This window comes from Fukomys damarensis, unplaced genomic scaffold (genome assembly GCF_012274545.1).
Source record: "Fukomys damarensis isolate Sample0158 unplaced genomic scaffold, DMR_v1.0_HiC HiC_scaffold_16, whole genome shotgun sequence".
Lineage (NCBI taxonomy): Eukaryota > Metazoa > Chordata > Mammalia > Rodentia > Bathyergidae > Fukomys > Fukomys damarensis.
In genome coordinates this window covers 84,640,300-84,658,191 of record NW_022900928.1, presented here as the reverse complement: position 1 = coordinate 84,658,191, position 17,892 = coordinate 84,640,300, and the positions used below count along the sequence as shown (strand labels likewise).

At 38.2% G+C, this 17,892-nt stretch overlaps 1 protein-coding gene across 2 annotated transcripts in view; it reads right to left on the bottom strand.

Annotated features, from left to right (window-relative positions):
* Lmbr1 (limb development membrane protein 1) overlaps positions 1–16,823 on the bottom strand; it is a 116,236-nt gene extending 99,413 nt beyond the window's left edge. Inside the window, exons 1-3 of one of the 2 annotated variants that reach the window (XM_033764443.1) lie at positions 16,760–16,823; positions 14,466–14,507; positions 6,953–7,090 (exon numbers count right to left, since the gene is read on the bottom strand). The gene's annotated coding sequence lies outside the window, so the exon portion shown is untranslated. Of the gene's footprint in view, positions 1–6,952; positions 7,091–14,465; positions 14,508–16,759 lie in introns of those variants that run through there. The other variant, XM_033764441.1, reaches the window with a different exon arrangement.
* Positions 16,824–17,892: the final 1,069 nt, after the last annotated feature.

Here is a 17,892-nt window from a genome sequence, read left to right as displayed (position 1 = left end):
GCTTTCCTATTTACAGAACTGAAGAGTTTTTGCCTTTCTACTGCCTTTTAAACAGTGTACATGACACAGAAAGTGTACACAAATGCATTTTTCCTATTGTAATTATACCAATAATACAGACTTTTGCTACCACTTTGCCACCTCTGTACCCTGTTCCACTCCACAGAGCACTTAGGCTGCTGGTATGCCATGATCCAAGCTGGGGAAAGATGGGAGTTGACCAAGCACCATTCTAGACTCTGACTCCAGGCATGGTGGGGAGCTCTATCCATCCCAGGACTTCAGCATCATTTTCTTCCATCACACACATTTCAAACTGATTTAGTCATTTTCTCAAAAGATACATCTCATCACAGGACAAAGAGTTTTAGAACTAAGGCTAGTAATTTATTTATTTATGTTACTAAATTCTGGCCTAGAGAAGTTAGGTGGCAACCCCAGGGAATATGACTAATGTGAGCTTGTGTATACAAAACCAAACACTGTAATTAAGGGCAATTCAATATACTTATAAACACAAAAGCACTTTCAATACTGTATAAACATATCAATAATACCTAAATATATTCATATGCATGAAAGCATTTAGCCTCTAATCCATATGACTTATGCAAGCCCAATAACCAAAAATTTATACTGACAAATTTTATAGGATAAATGACTGAATTGCTTTTTTTAACTGTGTTCATTCTTAGCAAATTACTCCTAATGATATAATTAATACTTTTAACCCTTCAATCAATAAATATTTAGTGAGCATTTTCAGTGTGGAAGTACTAGAACAGAAGCTCTAAAAACAGAAGTAAAAAAATAACCGAAGTAAAAAGATTTGAGAAATTTTCTGAGTCCTCAATCCCACAGATGTTATAAAATATAAATGATTAACATATGCATACGGATGATATAACTGTGCACTGGGGAGGAAACAATCAGACCTTTCAGGGACTGCTGGACACTCGCTCTGATCTGACATTAATTTCAGGAGGCTCAAAACCTTACATGGCCCTCCAGTCAAAGCAGGGACTAACAGAGTTTTATAGCTCAGGCTGGACTCACCATAGGGCCAGTGGGTCCCTGACCTATCCTGTAATTATTTCCCCAGTGCTGGATGCATCATCTGAATAGACATACTCGGCAGCTGAGAGAATCTGACCTGTGCAGTGAGGAGCAATATGGTGGAAAAGGCCAAGTGGAAGCTACAACTGTATCTACTCAGGAAAACAGTAAACAAAAGCAATACCACCGCTTTAAGAATTCTAGAGAATTCTCCTACCATAAAGGTCTTGAAAGATGTTAGGGTGGTTGTTCCCAGCCCATCCTCATTCAACTTGCCTATGTGGCTCATGTAAAAGACAGAACAGATCTTAAAGAATAACAGTGGACTATCATCAGCTTAAGGAGTAACTCTAATTGCAGCTACTGGGTCAGATATCCCAGTGCTTAAGCAGATTACCACAGCCCCAGGTACCATGTAGGCAGCTATTAATCTGGAAAATGCCTTTTCTCTGTGCTCATCTGTGAGGACTACCAGAAGCAATTTCCTTTCAGCTACCTATCCCTTTCACAAGCGGCACACTGGTCCATCACACTGATGACACTGTGCTGAGTAGACCTAGTAAGCGTGAGGTAGCAATCATTCTTGACTTATTGGAAAGACATTTATGTGATACAGGACTGGAAATCAATCCTACTAAAATTCAGAGGCCTTCCATCTCCATAAAATTTCTCAAAATCCACTGGTGTGAAACATTTTGTGATATCCCTTCTACAGTAAATGATGTTGTTGCATCTACCCCTCCAACACCTAAAAAGAAGCACAACATCTAGCTGGCCCCTGGATTTTGGAGGCAACTCATTTGCTCTGTATCCTGTACCATGGGTGTGGTTACTCAGGCCATTTACTGAGTTATCTAAAAAGCTGCTGGTTTTGAGTGGGCCCAGAACAAAAGACTCTGCAACAAGTATAACCACAAACTGCTCTGCCATTGTGGCATGTGATCGAGCAGATACAATGATGCTTGAGGTATCAGTGACAAATAAGGATACTGTTGCCATCTCAAATGCTTTGCCATCCTCTTTGCTATCCCAATGCCAAGCCAGGCTCTTGGCTTGGTACTGGACTTTAGAAACTGCTCACCCATGGGCCAAGTTACCATGTGCCCTGATTTGCCCATCAGGAAACGGATACATGATGACTCTCTAATTTAAAGAATCAGATTGCCAGCAGCATTCTATCATCAAACAGAAATGGTGACATGTAATCAGGTAAGCAGGGCCAGGGGGTACAAGCACATGAAGAAGTGGCCCAAAGGACCATGGTGCACACTCCCATGACACTGCCTCCTCTCTCCCACTGGCATCTACTGGCTTCACAGAATTCCCTAAGATCAGGTGACAGATAAAGAGCATACCCGGGCCTGGGTTATAGGTACCACTTGAAAGAGGACAGTTATATCACTATAGCTGCTCTCCAGGGCAACCCTGAAGGAAAAGAGGTTAAGGAAAATCCTCTTAGTAGGTAGAATGGGCAGCAGATTTGGATATTCCTTTCACCTGGAAAGAGAAATGGTCAAATATGCAATTATATACCAATTAATGGACTATGCCCAATGATTTGACTAGATGGCCTGGGACTTGGAAGAAACATAATTGGAAAATTGGTGACAAGGAAATCAGGTATAGAAGTGATATAGACAAATTTCTCTGAATGGACAAAAGAAAAGATGAAGATACCTGAGTCCCACGTAAATGCTCACCAAAGGATAATTCCCTCCACAAAGGAGGATTTTAATAGTTAAGAAGACAGGATGACCCAAAAGACAAGAGGACTATAGATACAAGTACCTTCCTCTCCCCCAGCCAGCCTAACAGCATCATTCAGTGGGTTCATAAACATAGCAGCAATGGTGGCAGAAATGAAAGTTCAGCATGGGCTCAGCAACATGGACTTCCACTCACCGAGGCCAACCTAGATCCAGCTGCTGCTGAGAGATCAACCTGCCAGCTGTGATTGTGGGTTTCCAAATTTCCAAATCCAATGTATATTTCTTTAAACATTCACAAGCACATACACACACACACACACACACACACACACACATGCCTCATTTATAAGAAGCAAAAACAAATTTCCTTAGCATCATCACATCTCCAAATTGTATGTGACAGGGCTAGGGATGTAGCTCAGCAGTACAACACCTGCCTGGCAAGTGTGAGGCCCTGAGTTTGATTCCTGGTACCAAAAAAGAAGAAAGAAGGGCCGGGGATTTAGCTCAGCAGTTTGGTGGCCTGCCTTGTAAGCGCAAGGACCCGAGTTCAATCCCTGGTACAAAAAAAAAAAAAAGAAGAAAAGAAAAAAGAAAAAAAATGTATGCAACAGAAATAGAATGTATGCATTACTTATGAACCCTTCAAAAAGGTGTCAACTTCTTAAAATTTAAGACATCAAAAGTACTACAAAACTATAGTCTTTAAAACAACATTGGCACATGACAAATTTAACTGCACTGTATACTTTAAAAGTACCAATAAACTCAATAATATTAAAAAAAAAATGGCACTGGCATATGAACAGTGGGAAGGGACAGGAAGTAAGTTCCAGCATTTGTTTCTTGCTTAGTCTGGGCCAGGCATTAGACTAGGTATGCACACTACTTTCACCCCATATAAAAACTCTAACAGCTAGGCTTTATTAAGTCCATTTTATAGATAAAAGACTGAAACTTAGGAAAAAATTAATGAATGTTGCTGTTAATAAAATACTAAGCTGAAATTCAAATCCAGATCTATCTGACTCTAAAAGCTGATCACTTTTAAAAGACTCTAATGTAATTATTTACTAACTAAAAATATAGCATTAAAAAAATCAGTAGAGAAAAGAAGTATTCAATTGATAGTACTGGGACAATAACCTAACTTTGGGAAGGGATGAAAGAAAAGACAGTTACATATATAAATTCCACATGGATTAGTTAAGTGTAAACAAAACCATTAAAAACAAAAGAAAAAAGTGAATGAGTCTCTGTCACATCTCAGGATGGGAAAGGATCTTCTAAACACAAAGATAATTAGGGAAACCAAATGAAAAGAAAAAGATCAGGCAACATAAAAATATAAAACTTCTGGAAATAAAAAGAGCAAATAAAATTAAAATGCAAAATAACTAGAAAAACATTTATAGATGGAAGAAAAACTGATTATGTATGATTATATACTCAATAGATTATAGATATATGCACAGACATATAATACAGATGTAATTAATAGATATATGTAATATATATCTATATATATGCAGATGTATGTAATGCCTACTTCTATAGATACATGTAATAGATGTTTTCATATCTTTTACAAAATTAAAATATCCTACCACATTAAAAATTTTTTAATGAAAATGAGAAACCAATCCAAACATTTTAAAAACATTGATATTCAACATTGCTGAGTTTGTTGATAAAGCCAAAAGTCACCTTCATCCTCTGTTAGAATATAAACAGATAATTCTAGAAAATATTTTGGCACAAATATTCATTAGCCTTATATTTTTTATCCTAATTATCATCTAAGGAAATTACCAGAACCCAAATAGTAATTACAATCAGAAAGCCCTCTAGGTACCCAACAACAGACACACAGTTAAGTGCTGCACAAAGACAAGTGAGCCACTGAGTACCTCGGGGACAACTCAGCCACTCTCTATTTCAGATCTGAAAAAAATCCATGTACTAAGTCATTGGAAAACTAAATGGTCCCATTCCACTGGTCAATCAGAGAATCTTTGAAGACCACTAGTTAATACACATTTGCATCTGGCTCATGTTACAGCTACTGAAATGTTTTCCAAGAACACTGGCCGGCATGGAAAACATTACCCTACTCTCTTGGATTATTGCATCAAGAACATGAATCACCTGAAAGAGAAGTTACATCACTGTAAGGCAGCAAAGCCTTTCATAACCCAAGTAGTGAATCATGATCATACCACACAGGCAAGTTCTTCTACTTCTTTACAACAAAGCTGGAATTCCAAATTCAATAACCTATACTATAAATTAAACAGAAACAAGACACTACAGATATATTTTTTCTAGGTCAAATGGCAAGTTAGCTAAGTATTGTTAAAGGAGTATATTTTCATTAACTCAAAAAAGAAAAAAATTACCAGAAATCTTTTACCTTTAAAAATGGCATGCAGGGCCAGAGATTTAACTCAGTGATGCCACAACTGCCTCACAAGTGCAAGGTCCTGAGTTCAATCCCCAGTACCGCAAAAAATAAGGCATGCAGTAATTGAAATACATAGTAAATACTAGAATTATTTTTCAAGTTAAATTTCACAAAAACACTGCCTTCACTTATGCTAAAATGTTTCTTCATCAGTATAGGGAAAGATGATTTGGGTCCATATGAAAATATCTGGATATATAAATGTCCTGATTTTTGTCACTTGTCTCTGATGTTTAAAAAAATGTATCTAACTTACCATATATGTATCAAATTACACATCTATAATAACATTAATGATTAACTAATAACACCAATAACTAATGACACTCATAAAATAACTATTAACATGTATAGTAACCATCCACAAAAATTAATACTAACAAAATGGGGACTGTAGGGGCAAAATGAACAAGAACAATATAAAAATTCCGAAAGCTATAATCAATGCTAACAGATAATTATAAAAGAATTATATCAGCATGTTCTAAGTGTGAAGGGTTCAGTGTATCTGAACTAAATTAGTACATAAAAAACAGTAAATCTCTTCAGAAAGAATAAGAAACTATCCCAGCCTAGATAACTATAATAATTACTACCTACTAAATACCTATTGAGACATTTATATTAGGTATGTTTCTTAAAAGAAATCTGTAAGGTGAGTTTTACTGATACTAAGAGACTAGGAAATGGAGATCAGACACAATGATAGCTAACTGTAGTGTCAACATGAATAAGAAATGCCCTGCTGACTGGCTTAGCAGTGTGTGGATGATGGACTTACTCAAGACAGAAGACCCACCCAGGGTGTGGGAGGCACCAACCAATAGGTTTGTAGGCTGCATGAATTAAAAGGGCAAGAAGGAATTCTCACTTCTGCTTCCTCGGAGGAGCTCTGGTCTTCACCATCACCTTTGGGTATCTGTCTCTGCACTTCCTGTGCAGACTCTTCAGCCTCTGGTGCAGACCCTTCAGCTTCCTGATATGAACTTACACAGGACTCTGAAGTGAGCTCCAGGCCTTAGACTTTTCACTTGATTCTTTGGATCTCCAGCATGCAGGCAGCCTTTTTGCTTTCTTCCATACCTGACTCTGCAGGTGGTCATTGTAAGCCTATCCAGTAAATCTTTTATATACCATATATATTTTATATTAAATCTGTTCCACTATTGGACCCTAACTGATACAGACAATGATTCCCCAGTGTGATACAGAATAGCTGAGCTAAAGCTGGAATCCAGGACTACTTGGCTTCAAAGTAATAAAGCTTCTTATCTACACTAAATCATTCATTATTTTTCTTAAATCACATTAATATTTGTACTTGATAGAGTGGTTTTTTTCCTTCTGTTATATGTTTTTAAATGATGAAGGAACCTAATAGAAAACTGAACAGGAACTATGGACTCTGGTTCTCCAGGTTATCAATGGAGAGTGAGGTCTTCTGATATAACCAGATAAACCAAATTCTCTTTCTAAGAATTTATGTGAAAATGTATTGTTAATATCATAGCAAATCTAAAAACTGCTTAAGTGAGAGATAAGTCTTCACAACTAATAACAGGAATAATAAGTCAAATCCCATTTTCTGACTCTACTAAGTATCCCAAAAGTTTACTGGACAAAGTTGTAACTATGAAGGAAACTAAAAGGAGAAAAAAATCAAAAATACTGTGTGGTAAAAAAATTAAAATATGAATCATGATTGTATTAAGCATATACTAACCATGTATCAGGGAGCCATTCAGCCACTGAATATAGTAGTTCTGAGGAAAAGACAGCAGGATTTCATTGCTGATTATTGAGAAGGGTAAAAGCAGAACAGCCCCAGCTGAAACAGCAAGAGTGAAGGTGCTCAGAAACAACCTGGAAGAAAGAAAAGCCATGGTCACTCATGTCTGGAAAAGCAATGCACATGGAAACAGAGCAAAAAGCACAAACTCTTCCAATTTTTTAATCAAAAAAGCATATCAGAATCTCATTGAATATATCCAGTTGGGAAACATCGGATCAGAAGTAATACCAGAGATGAACTGTGTAAACTCTCACACCCCAACTCCCTGACAAGGCCATTAACTCTCACAAGGAAACTAGAAGACACTCATGCTGAAGGTATGGCTCTTCACACATTCTACAACAGTGGTGCACTCCTCTTTTAAGTTTTCATTCTATAACTGCAGTGAATTAACAATTTTAACAATGCATGCTAACAGCAATGCAACAACTATTTCAGATGGGAAAAAATCAGTATGGAAAACAAATTAATTAAAATGGTTACTTCACAACAAGGAGAGAAAAATGCCAATTACTCCCAGTGGAACAGTGCATGCTTTACACATGTTGGAATATCACACTGAACACCATTAATATATACAACTAATACATGTTAATAAAATATAAGTGCTCAATAAGCAATGCTAAAATTGTTATTTGTAAAAAACAAAAATCCTGTAAATAAATAAATGAAATGGCTATAGGGAGGGGTTGAGGGGGAAGCTGATGGCCAGATAGCTCTTAAAAAGAGTTAAGGTTAAATAACAGTACCAAATGGCAGGGAACTACTAACAATACTACAGTATTAAAACAACACTACAAATGATACTTTTGTCATTTTAAAAACTAAGATAGCTCAAATATGAAAATATCTAAAATATATGAAGTCAACAAATCCAACTGAATATGTGGGCAATAATCATAAAACATGCTCCCCTCACCCCACATAGCATGTGTATAATTAGGAAAAGAGAAGCACACAAAAAATTCAGCATATCATGTAACAGTCCCAACCACAGGACAGTGGGACTATAAGGGGGTTTCACTTCTTCAGTTATTCATTTCTGAAATTTTTTAAATGTTATGAAAATACTAATTTTTAACAACATTTTAAAGAAATAAAATGGCAAAGAAAACTTCACTAACTTTAGAGATAAAATCTTAATATCCATTCCTCCAAATTGTGGAAGAATGTAAAAATAAATGTAAGATAATCTAAAAATGAGCAAAAGGAAATCACACTGGATGCTTAAAATACTAGAGTAACTTTGAGGCCAATGCCATCTTGTGGCAATAAACAGAAGTGTATTCCTATTCAAAAGCCAAAGGACCCTGAAAACTCCTGTGTGTTCAGAAAATCAGAGAGAAGGAAGTGCTAGGAATCAGTTCTGCTGAGAGGACACCACCTGTCCTAGAAAAGCAAGGGCCAGGTTCCGTCTCTGGTGCAGGCCCAGTTCTGAGGGTGGTGGTCTGAACACATTCTCCAAGACAATGAGGAGGCTATCCAGATCACTATCATTCCTTCCAATGCCCAAGCCAGAATCAAATCCAAACTCCCATTACTCCAAGCCCTGGACTGCTATCCCAGTATCCTTTCCATTCTCCATGACTGGAACACATTTTGGTACAAACTTATTTTCCTACCTTCCCCATTTCCTAAACATCAAATACATCTTCAGGGTCCCATGTCTCTCTGCATGGGGTGCTCTCTCCCTAGGGTACCCTCCACATACTCTGCATTGCACATTCATGCAGAAACTTCCAGCAAACCTCCAAAGCGATTTGCTCTGTGAAGCATTCCTTAGCTTTCACCTTCTTGCTCCTCTCAGTAAATTAGCTCCTCTCTCCTCTTCACTTTCTCACATATCTGGCAACGAAGGCCAACAGTTTCCAAATCAAAAACCAGATCCTATGATCTGACAAAAAGTTAGTGTATGGGACAAGTCAGAAGTGACCAGAAAATCCTAAATACATGGTTACTGTAACTATAATGCTTGCTTTTCAGCAAAAGCTACTAGAATCTGTTCCACTTTAGTTGCTGTGTTTGACCCCAGAGATGCCAGAAAGATCATAAAACACAATGGAGTTAATGCTGGCAGAGGGTGCTTAAAATATGGACTTGAGTTTTAAAAGCATAGTAGTAGAGCACAGTACAGAAGAAAAGTGCCCCTTCAGAACTGAAGGACAGTTTCAGAAATGTCACCTTCTAAAGTAGAGCACTATTTTATAAAACTTACATCTTCAGAGTAATACATCTTTTGCCATTGTGGTGGCAGCAAAACTAAAGTGTCTCCCAAATACCTGACATTTGTGACTATCTCCTTAGTCCAACCAGGAAGGAAACGCTTCTCATCTCCATGAGCTAGTGCAGGCCTACTCTTAGATGTTGACTGTATCTAGTATCAACAGAGCCATCACCTCCAGATCACTCCATAAAGTATCTTTGCAAAATGATAATGAATTAAAACCAGGTCACCTTTAACATCCACTAACTTTCCACAAAGCCATGACATACATTCAGTTGGCAAAATGCTAGGCCCTGTATCTTGGCTCTCTATTCCTGTTCTTGATCATTATCATCAGGCTCTTCTCAAGCTTTTTACCATGGCTCCATAGCTCTTCAACCCCAGAAAATACCTGAGTGGAAAAAGAAAGGTAAGCTCCCTCTATACTCATGACCAGACAGGTGTACCAGTGGATACCTTGGTTCTCCTGCCACAGCTACCCCTGCTGGAGCCAAGCACCTTGCTGGGTGACCACAGTCTTTTTTTTTTTTTTTTGTACCAGGGATTAAACTTGGGCCCTTGTGCCTACAAGGCAGGCAGTGGCGGAACCACTGAGCTAAATCCCCAGCCCTACCACAATCTTAACCTTCCATGTCTCCTTCTCCTCTAGCTTCTGACAGAGGATAAACTTCCTCAAAAAAAGGAATTTTTGCTTTTCAAAAACCTTCCTGAGGATCAGGGATTTAGCTCAATGGTATTGCCGCCTGCCTCGCAAGTGCAAGGTCCTGAGTTCAATCCCCATTACCAGAAAAAAAAAAAAAACAAAACAAAACAAAAAAAAACTTCCTAAATAGATTTACACATCATATCTTATTTCCATATCAACATCTATCTTAACTCACTGCACTAGGATTTCTGCTCCTCACTATAGTGGTGAAAAGGTTCCTCTTGTGAACAAATTCATCAGATATTGTTCAGTTGCAATCTGAACCTAACCTTCTATTTCAAGGTCACAAGCTCTGTTTCCTTCTTGAAACTCTTCCCTCAACTTCTGCAACATTTCCTCTGTCCTGAAAGTTCAGTGTAAGACTCCACTCATCTGTAAAATGCTGATGTCTCCAGCTAGCTAATCATTAAACATAGGCTGTATGAGTTAGGCTCCCAATCCCTCACTCTCAATCAGTGGTTCTTCACCAGTAGGATCATCAGAACAAGCCAGTGCCCAGCACACCATCAAAACTACCATGCACTAACCACTAGCACCATCAGAATCACCCCAGGGCTTCTGTGAGCACACACACCAAAGACCCTGACTCAGCAAGTCTCTGGTGGTACTCATTCACCAGGGAGATGCAATGGAGTCCTTGACTCCACGCCAGGATTCTGAACTAAAGTTGAAGGCACTTTAGAATGGTGAACAATACAACCAAATATTCTTGTTCTCACAGGGGTTCAATGCAGGACAGCTCGGCAAATAAACAATGAAATACTGTGTGAGTGTATAATAAAGGCTATTAATGCCTCAGAAACATGAAGCAAGGTAAAGAGGACCGGAGATGGGGATGAGGACATATGGATTCAATAGTAAGTATGGCAGTCAGGGTAGGGCTTACTGAAAAGTTGAGATTTAGAAAAAAAACAAAACAAAGCAAAACCAAAACTGAAGTGGATGAGAGAATGGGACAGCTGATAAAGTGGACTCTGGGCAAACAGGTTGAAAGCACATGCAGCTCGTGGAGTGGTTGGACTTGAGTAACAAAGAAGGGCCAGATGACCATGGAGAAGATCATGCAATGCCTCAGGCCACCATGAGCACTGCAGCTGTCTCTTTGGCTCCTGTAGAGCTCTGAGCAGAAGAGGGGCATGATCTGGCTGCTGTTCGGATCATAAGCAAGGACAGAAGCAAAGAAACATCCAAGAAGCTATTGCAGCAACAGAGACAAGACAACAGAGTACAGGCCAGTGTGGCAACAGTGGAGACAGAAGAGAATCAGTCAGATCCTGAAGGCAGAACCAACAGGACTCCTGGCCTGGGAAGGAGAGAGGGAAGGAGGGAGGGAGGGACAGGGTGACTCTGAGGCTTTGGGCCTGATCCAGAAGCAGGACTGATATCCCTGAGAGGCAGCCCCAATGGAGCACAGTGAAGGGGAAATCAGGGCCTCAGTTAGGACATGTGGAGACTGACACGTCCACCAAGCAGGAGCATCACAGAAGCACCACCTCAGCTCCTCCCTATAGGCCTACAGTAGCTCAGGATTACTGCGTGCCCAACTGACCCTCTCTTCTTTCTTCACTCCTGCCAAACTATCTCATGCCCCTCAGCTCTGTTTCTGCAGCAGCTTCTTAGAAGCTCTGACCCCTGGCCAACACTTCTACTCTGAAGCTGCTCTGCTCTTTAATTAGTATTCTGTGAGAAGAAAAGTTTAAAATGAGGAAAATAGCCTCTTCTTATCAAACTTTCAATTTATCTGTTTACTGATTTCATTAGTATAGACTCAAGATTGTTTTACTGCACCCAGTGGGTTATAATCCATTGTAATTATGTATTCTGATGCTCAAGGTGTCCCCCGTTTGGTATGAGAGTCCTTAAGGATTCAGCTTCCTTTCAATATATCCCTCCCATTCTGTAAGCACTTACCTGTGTTCTGTACCACCAGGCATAACAAATTAGCTTGGGCCTTTCCCTTATGCAGCCCTGGAATCAGCCTCTTCTCTGAGAAGCCTTGTTCCATTCAGTGGAAGGCTGTGTTTGGACATGGAGCTCTGAGGGCTACTGGGAAGCTATGCCTGCCAGTGCTCCAGGGGCTGTGCAGAGCCAGGGGTGTAAGTGCGCTGCATACAGGACACACACATATACCCACACACATACTTTTCTACACTGAGTTCTGTGACTCTCCAGATGTTAAAAACCATGAGTTGTGCTGATATGTTCAATTCTAACCCAATAACTCAGTGTTTCTGTTCTCTCCTTTTCCTGATTGTACCTGGTTCCCATTTTCTTAATGAATCCACTCTCCACACAACTATTCAATCTCCTATCACACTGACTCAGCCTCACACCTCCTGTTCAGGTGATTCCCATTCTCGACTATCTGCCACCAGGACATCCCTTTTCACTGAGCTCTGATGCCCACACCAGACCTCCCCCTAGGTGGCTTTTTTCTAAGTAAAGGAAAAGGATATTGCTTTTACAGGAGCAGTAATTTACATAGAGGAATCATGATGATCCACTTAAGAATTTGCACATATATCACCAGGCTACAAACAAAACTAAAATGCCCTAATCCTGTAATTTTGTTTTTGTTTTTGTTTTTTAAGACAAGGTCTCACTATGCAGTTCAGGCTGGCCTTGATCCTCCTGCCTCAGCCTCCCAAATGCTGGGATTTTAGGCAGGTACCACCACTCCGGCTAATCTTATAAATTTAGAACACCAATTTTTGCACCAATTTTAAACCCACAGAATGAGAATTTCCAGTGTGAAGTTACAATTGTTTTTATTTCTTATCCAACTACCCTAGGGCACTTAAAATAATTTAAATGATCAAATCTAATCAGGTAGGATCTGTTTATATTCATATTTCAGTGATGAATTAAACCAAGCCTATTCAAGTCATTATCTGCAACTATTTATTCTTGCACTGAGGTAAAATTCACATTTCATAAAGTTTAACATCTTTAGGTGAACAATTCAGTAGCATCTAGTCCATTCACAATGTTTTACAATCTCTTAACACTTTCTAGTTCCAAAAACATTTTATCACCACCAGATAAAAACCCATAGAGCAGCCATCCGCTATTCCCCTTCCACCTCAGCACGTGCACCATCAGTGTACTTTTAAATGCTGTCTCTGTACTGCAGCTTTCTTGCAGAAAGAGTGCTACACCATGAGGCTTTTCCTGTATGCTTCGATATTTCTGCAGTTCCTCCATGTTATGGCTTATGTCTAGATGCCCCCCCCCAAGCCTCAGCAGTCATAGGTGGGAATTTTTGGAGGTGGCTGGACCTAGGATTTGTGCTGGTGGGATCAAAGATGTGATGCTGGAGTTGATTCACAATCACAACTGGGTTTAAGGGTATAAGTGCTAGCCTGGGTAAAATACAAAGGACAAAACGAGCTGTGGTCATGGCTTGTCATTTATTGCTGCTGCTGCTGCTGCTTGTCTTCTGTGATGGATGCCCCTCTGCCATGCTACCCTGCTTTGCATCTGGCCAACTACAGACTGAAAACTTTATGAACAATGGGCCAAATCAACCTTTCCTCCCTTAACTTGTGGGTGTTGGGTATTTTGTCTCAGCAATGAGAAAAGTAACTAAGACATCCACACTACAGCACATATAAGTACCCCACTTCTCTTTATGAAGAATGTCATTCTGAATGTTATTCCACCACATGTGGATGCATGTGTATGTGTGTGTAAGTACATGTGATCTTTTTCTCTCTCCTCCCCTTTTCTCAGCTTCTTTCCTCTCCCCTCCACAAAAGAGGCATAATCTGAAGATAACCAGGAAGAAATACCAGACAAAACCAAATAACTGACCAATAACCTTAGGAAGTATCAAGGTCAGCAAAATCAATAAAATACTGAGGGAGTGTTTGCACCTGAGAGAAACTAAAGAGACATGACAACTAAGTGCAGTGTGTGCTTCTGAAACAACCCTTCTGCCGTAATGGGCACTCCTGGGACAACTGGTAACCATACACTGCACAAAGCAAACTTCATTACTTTGATGGCTATAGGGCAGATCCACAGGAGAGTGCACAGCTTATAGGAGTTACATATGAGGAAATGGAACATCAGAAAAGCAACTTCTGCAGCAGCTCACGGGGTAACGCTTTTTGTATTCACCTCAGCCACAGCCTTCTCAGCAGACAACTCAAACAATGCAGACTTTCCCCAAGCTCAAGCCCATTTCCTCATTAACTCCTCTGAAGATAAAAATGACAGCTCCTTAACTACATAAAGTTTAATAGGAGATAATCAATGCTTGATTATACTAGCTTATTTCCTTATATGTGCTTTTGAAGAATAGGATTCATATTGATAAAATTATTGGAGACTTGTTTTATATTTCCATCCAAAATTAGATTGAGTTTTCCAAATCTAACTTCAGAAATAGAAATAGAAGAATTGGGCTGGGGATTTAGCTCAGTGGCAGAGCACCCACCTCATAAGAGCAAGGTCCTGAATTTAATCTCTAGTACAGAAAAAAAGAAATAGAACTAAATTTGAGAATACATACGAAATCCTGTTGACTATGGCATCTTCATCTTCTTGTTCATCTGCAAAAATATTTAAAGTATTAATATTCTTTTATCTTCTGATGTTTCATTGATTTATTTTAAAATATAATATAAACTTTAAAAAGCAATTAGTGAATGGAAAAGACTTTTAAAGAGTATTGTGTTTATTTCAGCAAAGATTTCACTTTAAATTTCATTAAATCTGGTAGGACAGTATATAATTAGAGAGTGAAGTGCTTTGATTTTTTTTTTTAGTCCTGATTACCACATATAAATTAAAATTTTCCAAATATTCAATCAAGAAAATAAGACTCAGTTGACACTTACGACCAATATGAGGTATACTGTTAAACTTGTTAAATAAAAACTGCTAATGAATGAAATTCTCTAATACCCAACAAAAGTTTTTACTATAAAATTAAAATCTGTAGTCTTCTCTAATCTGAGTTTGTCATTAGTAATGGTAATAATAAGGTTCTCTTGAATATCCTATACTACCTTCAATACTACCACCTCAATAATTCAGAATTATTTTTCAAGATACAGACAGAAAATTATCAAGTTTCTGTATCATTTTTAAGAAGCACACAGCTGCACTCTGACACTCACCTTCCCTTCTCCCTCTCTCTCAGGCCTATCAGCCATCATATCTATTCTGAACCCCACACACACATAAACTTACAGCCAAAGAGCCTTTGCACAATTACACGAATACTGAAAATACTCCATGACCCTCTTGCACCTCCTATACTTAATGTCCTCATGGGCTCTCTCCTTAGGTCTCCTTAGGTTCTGGGTACCCTTCTGCCTCAGTGCCGGTGGTGTACCTGGGCTATTTGCTAGTCCAGGGCCTATTCTTAATTACAGGCTGCCCAAAACAGCTTTATAACCAAAGTGACCACAAAACACAGACATGATTTTTATGCTGTTGTGCCCATATCCAGTCAACTGTTAAATTTGAAAGACTGTTTTACCTTCATATCCACTTCAATTCTACTACCAACTAGGCCCAGGGTCCTCACTCCTACCACACCGGGATTAGCATAAAAAGAAATCATCTCATTAATCTCCAATATTCCTGTTCATCATCCAGTCATCCCTAAAACAGAGCATTTCTTGTTCATTCACTCTCAACCCCTCCTTCTGTGCCCATAATCTATGAAATTATACTAAAATTCTTTTAAAATAGCTTGGATCTTCAGATGTTCAAAATTTTGAGAGATTACAGAATCCAATTAGTATTTCACTGCACATACACTAGTAATACTAAAGTGATACACGAGAGTAAGAACTATCTCCTTATTTGTCTCAAAAGTTCAATAGTAATTAAAATAATAACATACTAGCAAAAAATTCTTAACACATAGAACTCTTAAGCATCATACAGCATCTACTACCAACTCAGCATCACAGGTAGAAAATCTTGTGATTCCTAGAAAATAGCTGAGCTTAGAAAAAACATTGCTTTGATTCTTATAAAACACTGGCCTAAAAATCTGTTAATCAGGAGGGGGTGAAGGGAGGGCAGAGGTAAGGGGAAAAAATGAGAATCAAGACTTGTCATGTAGAGGTACAAGATCCCAACAATGAATGTAACTGTACTGTATCCCTAAAATGTACCAATAAACTCAATTAAAGCTGAAAAAAAAATCTGTTAATCAGTACAAAGTTCATTGTTTAAAAAGAACAAACTCGAGAGGCTGAGGCAGGAGGATCACTGTGAGTTCAAGGCGAGCCTGAGCTACACAGTGAGCTCAAGACCAACCTGAACTACATAGCAAGACACTATCTCAAAAAATCAAATAAAGACAGAGGAAGAAAGATATATAATGGTCTTTCTGAATAGCTTGGGATAATATAAAATAATAAAAGTATACTATATAATTGAGTATCAAGACTATTGGGAAGACTGTAAATTCTACACTGCTGTAGAGAAAGGTAGTCTTATAGTCAGAAAAGGGATGTGTGGGGTCAAAAGTGAGAGCCAGTCAGAAGGAACCAAATATCCTCATAAACTCTGGAACTTCCCAGATACTAAATTGCCCAGCACTATTCTTAGTTAGACACAGAACTGCGATAAACAAGGACACTGCAGTATAAGAAAGTGAACCTTCAAGAAGTCAAATAACCTGGAAGTTATTTTTAGTATTCTTAGTACCAGACAACTGTTGGTTTCAATCACCAATATATTCAATACACTACCACTCTAAAATACACTGACACAGTCACTATACTGTGTCTAAAACATGGGACACTATAATAAAAGTTGCAATTAAAACATGTCTACTTGCCTGATTTTCTCTTGTATCTTGTGATGATAAAGTAGGAAACAATATAAAGAACAGCAAAAAGAAGAAAACATATCTGAAATAAAACAAATTAGCAGATCATTTACATTTTTGCCTTTTTAACTAATAGAAGATATATTATTGGTATTCATAGTAAAAAAAGACTTAAACTATTAAAACATAAAAGTTTTGATAAAATATTAATTTATGTGAACTCAGCCCAGTTTAATACTCTTTTAGAAAAAAAAACCCAGTGAAGACTTTTCTTTTTATAACTTGATAAAAGGTTTTTCAAAAGCACATGGAAGTATAAAGAACCAGACCATTAACAATTCTGGAAAAAAAAATTACCCTTACTACATAATGAAACATACTGAAAGCTTCAGTAACAGTGTGCTGACACCAAAAGCAGACATAAATAAAACAGATTCTACTGCATAAAAATTCAACAGAGGTATCACAAATCAGCCAGGGGAGGGAATATAATCATTTTTCAATACATATACCATATATCAAAATATACAGCAGTTGAACAAAGGATCCTGCAAAATATTAAAGTTGAAATCCATCTTTAAATTAACTGACAAGTAAAAACTGCATATACTTACTGTATACAACATGATGTTCTGAAATTTGCATACATCCTGGAATGGCTCAATTAGCTAATTAATGATTAACATGCATATTACATAATTTACTATCTTTTCTGTAATGAGAACACTTAAAAATCTAACTTTTTTTTTTCAAAATACCACACACCATTACTAGCTGTAATCAGCATGCTGCAGCATGGTAGACCTCTTGAACTTACTCCTCTCCCTCCCCACCGCCAGTCTCACTGAAATGTTATTTTTTTACTAGTTTCTACTCCATCCTCTGGCTCTCACCCTTGCCCCTGGCAACTATGATTCTATTCTCTACTTCTAGGAGTTCCACACAAAAACTTCTTTAGATTCTACACAGAAATGATATTATGCTGTACTACCTTTTATGCCTGGCCTATTTAACTTAGCATAATATCCTACAAGTTCAATCATACTTTTGCGAATGACAGGGTTTCATTATCTTTTTAAAGCTGAAGAGTACTCCATTGTGTGTGTGTGTGTGTGTGTGTGTGTGTGTGTGTGTGTACCACA